The 10027-nt window shown below is 48.0% G+C and overlaps 1 long non-coding RNA gene across 2 annotated transcripts in view; it reads left to right on the forward strand.

Annotated features, from left to right (window-relative positions):
* Nucleotides 1–9226, forward strand: part of LOC310755465 — a 38567-nt gene extending 29341 nt beyond the window's left edge. The window contains exons 4-5 of one of the 2 annotated variants that reach the window (XR_014544374.1): nucleotides 5418–5531; nucleotides 8522–9226. This is a non-coding gene — a long non-coding RNA (uncharacterized lncRNA). The remainder of the gene's footprint in view (nucleotides 1–5417; nucleotides 5532–8521) is intronic. The other variant, XR_014544375.1, reaches the window with a different exon arrangement.
* The last annotated feature ends 801 nt before the right edge of the window (nucleotides 9227–10027 follow it).

Genomic DNA, 10027 nt, shown 5'->3' on the forward strand with positions numbered 1-10027 from the left:
AGGAATGTTGTAAATAAACACAAGCAGAGTTTTGAATCAGGTACTTCAAGTCGGATCTAGTTTGACCCTGAGTTCATAACCCGGCAGGCCTCAAGCACACATAATTGCACTAATGGATCCATAACCTCCTACACGCCTGCAAATGAACCAGTCTCTTCTCTTCTCCTGCCAGTTTCAAATGGCACCTGGAAATTAAGTCTTAAACATAAAGGGGGAAATATGGTGCCCAGGGAGGAAGAAACCTGGGTTTTAGCCAATAATCCTCCAGCTTTGCCAAATATTTAGCAGCTACTGCTTGCCAAGCCTAATTAATGTGTCCTGATGACCAAGTTAAGCACCTACTGTTTATCCTTTACATAATCTCAACTCAAGATGTGTGAGCGAGCCATTGACTTACACTGGTATACTTTCTTCAGGGTTATGTGCCATGCAGGACCAAACTAAATGATGTGTAGCCAGCTGGCTTAAAGATGCATTTAAGGGCCCAGATACAAAGCTAATGTATCGGCTAGTTTGGCCCTATGGTCACCTAACAGGGCCCAGTTCCGTATGAGTTACATATTACTCTTCTGTTGCCATAGCTCTGGGGTCTCTGAGGCCTACAGCCTTCATTTCTCTCCACACACCAGACCAGGAAATTGTACACACCCTTCCTTGGGACTTCTCACGACTCCATAATGGCTAGCCCAAAAGTTATTTACATCAATCATCGCTTGGAAATGTACTTGCATAGTTGTGTTAGGAATTCCATCACAAGCAGTGGGACGGCGCTCTAAATTACCCATAAGAGTTGAGGCGGGAATTGTCTAAACCAGGTTGTAATTTGGTTATATAAGTGGCAATGGAAGCAGGAGAGTCCATCGTTCGTTTCTTCCTGCATTTGGTTTCACCCTGCCGGCTTTAAATAAATCAATTAAGGAACAAAACACCATAGGAGGTGGCAGGTGACCTACAAATTTTCACATTTCCCTGGAGGAGCCTGAAGATGAGACATGCACTTGAGGGTATAAGGTGGATGCTCTCAGAGGCATACCTAGTGTCCCTTGCACCCTTGGCAAGGAGCTGTATAGGCACCCCCCTCCCCTGAAAAAAAACAACAACCTGAGAAGCAGGCAAGGTTGCCTGAACAGGAGGACCATGGCTCCTTGGGGCTGAATGGGGCACTCGCACCGCTCTATGCCTGGAGGCCATTCCATCTCCTCCTCCTGCAGCAGGAGCAGCAGTTCTTCCTGCTAGAGATCCCAGCAGATTCCTTCTGTCAGCAAAACAGATGCTGGAGTGCTGAGCATTGGGTGAGAGGGGTGCTCCCAGTATTGGGAGGACTTCAACACCTGATAGGTGATTTTTGCACCCCCACTGGGCTTGCGGCCTCAGCAAGAGCTGGTTTCAGTTACCCCTAGGAATGCCTCTGGAAGCTCTCATTTTGGTGTAAGGTGTATGCCTCCATCTTCTTGGCAAGCTCTGAGGGATCAGAGTACAAGGGTACTAGATAGAAAGAGATAGGAAGGGAGATTCTCAAAGAGAAAATATAATAATAATAATAATAATAATAATAATAATAATAATAATAATAATTTATTATTTATACCCGCCCATCTGGCTGGGCCTCCCCAGCCACTCTGGGCGGCTTCCATAGAAACCAAAAATACACTAAAATATCACACGTTAAAAACTTCCCTTAACAGGGCTGCTTTAAGATGTCTTCTGAATGTCAGGTAGTTGTTTATCGCTTTGACATCTCATGGGAGGGCGTTCCACAGGGCGGGCACCACTACCGAGAAGGCCCTCTGCCTGGTTCCCTGTAGCTTTGCTTCTCACAATGAGGGAACCGCCAGAAGGCCCTCGGCGCTGGACCTCAGCGTCCGGGCAGAACGATGGGGTGGAGACGCTCCTTCAGGTATACTGGACCGAGGCCGTTTAGGGCTTTAAAGGTCAGCACCAACACTTTGAATTGTGCTCGGAAACGTACTGGGAGCCAATGTAGGTCTTTCAAGACCGGTGTTATATGGTCTCGGCGGCCGCCCCCAGTCACCAGTCTAGCTGCCGCATTCTGGATTAGTTGTAGTTTCCGAGTCACCTTCAAAGGTAGCCCCACGTAGAGCGCATTGCAGTAGTCCAAGCGGGAGATAACCAGAGCATGCACCACTCTGGCGAGACAGTCCGCAGGCAGATAGGGTCTCAGCCTACGTACCAGATGGAGCTGGTAAACAGCTGCCCTGGACACAGATTTGACCTGTGCCTCCATGGACAGCTGTGAGTCCAAAATGACTCCCAGGCTGCGCACCTGGTCCTTCAGGGGCACAGTTACCCCATTCAGGACCAGGGAATCCTCCACACCTGCCCGCCTCCTGTCCCCCAAAAACAGTACTTCTGTCTTGTCAGGATTCAACCTCAATCTGTTAGCTGCCATCCATCCTCCAACCGCCTCCAAACACTCACACAGGACCTTCACCGCCTTCACTGGTTCTGATTTAAAAGAGAGGTAGAGCTGGGTATCATCTGCATACTGATGAACACCCAGCCCAAACCTCCTGATGATCTCTCCCAGCGGCTGCATGTAAATGTTGAAAAGCATGGGGGAGAGGACAGAACCCTGAGGCACCCCACAAGTGAGAGCCCAGGGGTCTGAACACTCATCCCCCACCACCACTTTCTGAACACGGCCCAGGAGGAAGGAGCGGAACCACTGTATGACAGTGCCCCCAGCTCCCAGCCCCTCAAGACGGTCCAGAAGGATGTTATGATCGATGGTATCAAATGCCGCTGAGAGATCCAGCAGAACTAGGAAACAGCTCTCACCTTTGTCCCTAGCCCGCTGGAGATCATCAACCAGTGCGACCAAGGCAGTTTCAGTCCCATGATGAGGCCTGAATCCCGACTGGAAGGGATCCAAATGGTCCGCTTCTTCCAGGCGTGCCTGGAGTTGTTCAGCAACCACTCGCTCAATCACCTTGCCCAAGAATGGAAGATTTGAGACTGGGCGATAGTTGGCCATCGTGGCTGCATCTAAAGATGTTTTTTTAAGAAGCGGTTTAATAACCGCCTCTTTCAGCGGGTCTGGGAAGGCTCCCTCACGGAGGGAAGCATTCACCACCCCACGAAGCCCATCGCCCAGTCCTTCCCGGCTAGCTTTTATAAGCCAGGATGGGCAAGGATCCAGGAGACAGGTGGTTGGCTTCACTCGTCCAAGCAGCCTGTCCACATCCTCGGAGGTAACAGATTGGAATTGATCCCACGCAACTTGACTAGACAGGTCTCTAGCACTCTCCCACCCCGGCCCTGCTCCCATGGTGGAGTCTACTTCTTCCCGAATCTGAGCGATTTTATCTGCAAAAAACTCTGCAAAAAACTTTGCAAAATCATTGCAGGAGAACATGTGGCCGTTGCAGGTGGTTCCGCTAAATTGTGAACCACCTGAAAAAGTCTCCTGCTGCTGTTTTCTGCAGATGCAATAGAGGCGGTGAAGAAATTCTTCTTCGCCGTCGCTAACGCCACTTGGTAGGCTCGACATTGAACTCTAACCTGTGTCCGGTCAGATTCGGAATGAGTTATCCGCCACCGGCGCTCTAGCCGTCTCAACGATTGTTTCATTGCCCTCAGATCCGTGGAAAACCACGGGGCTGTCCGGGCTCCATGCAATCGGAGAGGACGCTTCGGAGCCAAACAGTCAATAGCCCTGGTTAACTCCACATTCCAGCGGGCCACCAGGGAATCAGCTGAAAGGCCATCAACATGGGATAAAGCATCCCCTACCACTCTCTGGAAACCATTTGGATCCATTAAGTGGCGGGGGCGGACCATCCGAATTGGTCACACCTCCCTGCAGAGGGGGTGGGTCGCAGAGAAGTCCAGTTGCACCAGGAAGTGATCTGACCATGGCACTTCTTTCGTTTCGCTTTTACTTAGTGTCAGATCACCAACATCCATAGAGGTAAACACCAGGTCCAAGGCATGTCCGCGGCTATGGGTTGGGCCAGACTTATTCAGGGACAGCCCCATGGAGGCCATGCTTTCCACGAAGTCCCGAGCGGCCCCTTGTAAGGTCGTGTCGGCATGGATGTTAAAATCCCCTAGGACGACCAAACTAGGTGTCTCCAGGAGAACATCCGCCACGACATGAAGCAGCTCGGGCAGGGAATCCTTGGTGCAGCGGGGAGGTCGGTACACCAAAAGGAATCCTGTACTGCCCCTATTGCCCAACTTCCAGAACATGCACTCGGAAAACTGGGTCTTCCCAATAGGACGCCTGGTGCAAACTAATGACTTCCTAAAAATCACTGCAACCCCCCCTCCCCGCCCACATGACCTGGGTTGCTGTGCGTAAGAGAAACCTGGTGGACAAGCAGCGGCAAGGACAGGCCCATCTGCTTCATCCAACCAAGTCTCTGTTACACATGCCAGGTCAAATCCTCCATCCATGATCAAGTCATGGATGGCAGTGGTCTTATGAATCATTGACCTGGCATTGCACAGCAGCACCTTCAGGTCATGTGGGTATCCCTTGCTGATTCTAGTATCCATCCGGTCAGGACCAGACCCGGAGGCAGGAATAGTCCTCAGACAACGACTAAACCTGCCCCCTCTGTAATGACATGGTCTAGTCTTAGCGTAACTCCTCCTCCTACCCGTGATCACTGAGATCGGTTGTCCCAGTGCATCCCCCCCTGTGGAACATGCCCCAGCCATTTTGTGGGCTGGGGCCCACTCCCCGGCAGCCCTGACCCCTCCCCTTAAGAACAAAATAACACCTTAAACAAACAAACAAACAAAACCAATAAAACAATACAAACAAAAAACTGTAAAAATTACAAAAGCAACAAAATAAAAAAAAAATCCCCAAACCCAACCAAACATCCACCCCACCCCACCCCCCACATACAAAAAATTCAAAAGAAATTTTTAAAAAACATTTTAAAAACACTCTGTGCCCCTCCGGCAGTAACAGCAACTGCCCTAGTGAGGCCTGTCAGGCCCCGCCCTGGGCCAGGTGGTAAGTGGTAAGAGCAGGGCCCTCAGGCACTCACACAGGGGAGACCTCCTGGGCAGCAGGCAGAAAACACCTTGCCAAGAAAGTAAGAAATGCCCACCTCTGTCAGTACCTTCAAAACCAGGTTATTCACACACACACACACACACACACACACACACACACACACACACTAGAGGAGTAGTACATATTTCCATTCAACCCTATTTCTCATCGCAATTCATGCTTCAGGAAACCCCCGACCTCCGTAGTTTCCTTATCCTAGTCAGTCAAAGACAAGGAACACCAACAAAGTAACACAACTATCTGCCACAGATATGGTGAGATGAAAAACGGCTGCTCAGATCCCATGAAGAAGGCCTCAAAGCATAAACAACCATAAAAAGATATTGTTGTGGGTTTTTTTATGTGTTTCCTTACAAGTTCGTAGATGACAGAGAAGCTTAAGTGACCTCGAGAGCTGGGGACGTGTGACTGAGGCTCTGAACCAGATTGTCGACACTTCAAATCCCACCTTACTTTTCAAGTCATTTGGAACCTTTAGGTACATTACTATTTCTCAGCCTCAGTTCCTCATCACCAATATTGACTCAAGGTGTGAACACAGGGCACTGTAAAGTGGGTTTGATGTGTCCCAGGTGTGTGTGTGTGTGTGTGTGTGTGTTGTCCATTATCCACACAACATCCTGTTCCAAGTTCAGTTTGTACTACTACCCCCCCACCCCCAATTTAATTTGGATTTTCCTGATCCAGAGATAATGTAGTAAGTTGGGGGGAATCCAATATAAAAATCACATATTACGCAGGACATGCTGAAGTGCATTGTGTGGGAGTGTGGTGGTGGTGTTTTGTTTTTTTTAAAGTGTGTGACAACTGTTTGCTGGGTGCCATCTATCACCACAGCCACTACTTCCACTGGTGAGGCATTCCTTGGTGGGTTGCTAGTGGGGACCAGTGCAACACACAACAGATTAAAACATTCTCATTCTAGATATCTGGATAAAAAGGTAAAGGGACCCCTGACCGTTAGGTCCAGTTGTGGACGACTGGAGTTGCGGTGCTCATCTCGCTTTACTAGCTGAGGGAGCCAGCGTACAGCTTCCGGGTCATGTGGCCAGCATGACTAAGCCGCTTCTGGTGAACCAGAGCAGCACACAGAAACGCTGTTTACCTTCCCGCCGGAGCCGTACCTGTTTATCTACTTGCACTTTGACGTGCTTTCGAACTGCTAGGTTGGCAGGAGCAGGGACCGAGCAACGGGAGCTCACGCTGCTGCGGGGATTCGAACCGCGATAGGGATAGGGATAGGCTTGTCTAAAAAAAAAAATGTTTTTAGCAGCCACTTAAAAGAGTGTAGTAAAAGTGCCTGCCTGTTATCAATAATCAGGGTGTTTCAAAGTGTATGTATGTACTGCTAAAGTAAAAGATTGAGGGAATGATAGAATTGTAGAGTTGGAAGGGACCATGAGGGTCATCTAGTCCAACCCCCTGCAGTAGTAAAAAAAGTAGGACCCCCCCCCCGGGATGGTTAAGTCCAAAGGCGACTATGAGGTTGTGGTGCTCATCTCGCTTTTAGGCAAGGGATCCGACGTTTGTCCACAGACAGCTTCCCAGCTCATGTGACCAGCATGACTAAACTGCTTCTGGTGCAACAGAACACTATGAGGGAAACAAGAGTGCACGGAAACGCCATTTACCTTATTGCCACAGCGGTACCTATTTATCTACTTGCACCGGCATGCTTTCAGAGTGCTGGGTTGGCAGGAACTGAGACAGAGCAACGGGAGTTCAGCCCATAGTGGGGATTTGAACCGCCAGCCTTCTGATTGGCAAGACCAAGAGGCTCAGTGGTTTAGACCACAGCGCCACCCATGTCCCTGCAATGCAGGAACAGTGCCTATTCTGGAGATCATAGCAGTTGGGGTAAGGTGATCCCACAGGTAAACTGGTAAATTGTATCAAGTGTGTATGTCCTCATCACATGGAACCATTCGTTAAAAGAAAAAAATCCAGTTGTAGCCATTGACTTGGTTCTGACACTGTCAGTCGGAATATTGCTTTAAAACGGCATCTTAAAACACATGAATCATTGTGCTGGCAGGAAGGATGTTGTGTGATAGAATTTAAAATGTGGAGCCTAAGAGCCCATAGAGGAACTAGCAGCAAGGTGCCAACTCTAGCATGGGGAATAACCTGGAAGATGGCAACTCTTCTGGCTCGACAGGTGGTAGAGCAAAAACAGGAAGTTCCTCCAAGGGCAAGATTGGAAAGTGAGTGGTTAGGCTGAGGAAATAAAACCGCCACTTGGTCATCATTGCAAGAGGAATCTAAACCCTGAAAATAGGACAAATGGTTTTGCAGAGCAGGTTCCCTGTACACGACACAGGATGTGATTTCTTACGTTTCCCACGGAAGCACTGCAAACATCTCATGGTATGTTCTCAGGGAACTGAAATCCTGTGGAGCAGTCCAAAAGTACCTTTTTCCGCTTCTCCAGAACTTGATTCTGAAGATGCCGTCAGGTGTAGTCAGATCAATTATCTCAGGTGGGGAAATTTTTATCATCATCATTATCATCATCATCATCATCATCACCATCGTCATATATTTATACCCTTTCCCCCTGACGAGACTCAAGGCAGCTTATCTATAAACACGAGAACCGCTAAAAACATAGGAAAAAAATCATTAAAAAACAATCAAGCATTGTTAGAAGGAAGACTATATACATATATACAATGTGTTAAAACCATACAAATAATTTCAAATAAGAACAGCAGCAGAGCTTTCATTAGAAGCAGTCAGTTCCCAAAAGCTTGATGGAATGAAAACGTCTTCACTTGCTGGCAGAAGGACAAGGAGGGAGCCAGGCTAGCTTCTCCAGGGATGGAGTTCCAGAGCCTGGGAGCAGCCACTGAGAAAGCCCTCTCCCACATCCCCACCAAGTGTGCCTGTGAGGATGGCAGGACCGAGAGAAGGGCCTCCCCCAAAGATCTCAAAACCTGAGCAGGTTTGTATGAGGGAATACGATCTTTCAGATAGCTTGGACCCAATGGGTGTGGCTCAGGTTCAGGTCCGGCCCAACTGTTAGGCGAAGTGAGGCGGCTGTTTCAGGTGGCAGCAGTCCCCTGTTCACATTCTCTCTGACTTCCCTAAGCCAGCCTCCTCTGTACCCCTTAAGCTAGTCTCCTGCCCTCAGGGATGGTGGGAGGATATTGTCCCATCAGCAGGGTTAAGGTGAGATTCAGCTAACCACCCTGTAGCTGAATTCTGTGGGTGCTAGCCAACTTACTGGCTCCATCAATGCAAAGATTTTAGGCTTGAACAACAGAACTTTCCCCCCTCTCCACTCTTGCATACCCTCTAAATTTGTTCTGGGGTCTCCCCCTAACTCTCTGGAGAGAGTGCAGGGTGTGCGTGGGAAGAGGAAAGTGGGGGAGGGGAGTTCCTGTGTGCAAATGTAAATCCTTGTGTTGACACAACAAGTTGTTTAGCACCACATTGGAAATAACCCTGTAAAAGGACTTTTTTCAGCAGGAACTCAGCAGAACTCAGTTCTGGCACCTCCCAGGTGGGCACAGAGAACAAGGGAGGCATTCATAGTGAGTTCTGGCACCTCTTCTTCTAGAAAAATAGCACTGCCCTGTAAGTGGAATGGAGATTGAGTGAGGGTGCCCTATCTTGTCCTCTGCATCAGGCAGCAAAATGCTTTGGGCTGGCCCTGCTAATAGTCAGCCTTGGACCACACAGTAAGACTCCTTGTTTCAACAAAAGTGTGGCAGAATTGGAAGACGTAAATTCGGATAACATCAGTGATGGCTACTTGATGCATACATTTGTGGCCGAGGTTGAACAGAACTTTGGAGCAGGACTTTGGGGAGAACTGACATATTGATTTGTCACCTGAGTTGGATAAACTGCAAAAGTTGATAAATTAGTAAAGTTTGATTTGGTTGGCAAACAGATTCTCGATGTCTATCTTCAAGGTCTTAATTTAGCTCCAAACTGTAAGGATTATGACAGGTCCACTGGATTTGTATTTGTGATAATAGTAGGCCCAAACCCAGAATTTCTAGCAGACAGACCACATTATGTTGGATGGGTAAAACAACAAAGTCTATGAATTTAAAGCAAGCAGATTACTTGTGGATGACGCAAATCATGGAAATACCAGGTTACGTCTAGATCAATTTGCAAGTCATATCCGTACACTAATAGATGAAAGAGCTGGTGAAATACAGGTGAGGTAAAAGTTTTCAGCTCAGATTTCCTCATAGTCAGGGACTAGGCAAGGTATTCTATACTAGTTTGCACCATCAGCAGAAGTCAGTCACAAAACATTTTCTGGATTGTAGCAGTGCTGTTGGGAGCTGCAGATGATGCACACTGGAGCAAAAAATAATCTTAAATTCACATTTCTGGTTCCCTCACCTCCAAAAGGATATTGTAGAGCTGGGGAAAGTTCAGAAAAGGGCAGGCAAAATGATCAATCTCCTATGAAAGATTGCAGCATTTGGGGCTTTTAAGTTTAGAGAAAAGGTAAATAAGAGGTTTCATGCTAGAAGTATATAAAATGATGCATGGCATGAGCACTGGATAGCTCAGTTGGTTTACAGCATGGTGCTGATAACACCAAGGCTGCAGGTTCGATTCCCCATATGGGACACTTGCATATTCCTGCACTGCAGGGGGTTGAACTACATGATCCTCTGGGTCGCTTCCAACTGTGTGGAGATACTGTCTGGGGCGGGTGGGTGTTGAAGTCCAAAAACACCTGGCACACTGGGGAAAAGGGGTCATGGATAAAATGGCATGGGAAGTACCACACGATGGAGAACATTTTCATGCCAGCGTGATGTAGAAGAGACTACATGGCAAAGGTGATGCTCAAGTAAATCATGAAGAACTAGAACTTCGAGGTATTAACCTGAAGTGTCAATCAATAATAATTTCTGCTCCCCCCATACTAGTGGACTGAAATAAAATCTATGCTGTTATGAAACTTTTAGAATTAGTAGAAGATGCAATGTATTAACAAAT

Source organism: Podarcis filfolensis, assembly GCF_964270895.1.
Source record: "Podarcis filfolensis genome assembly, chromosome: 2".
NCBI lineage: Eukaryota > Metazoa > Chordata > Lepidosauria > Squamata > Lacertidae > Podarcis > Podarcis filfolensis.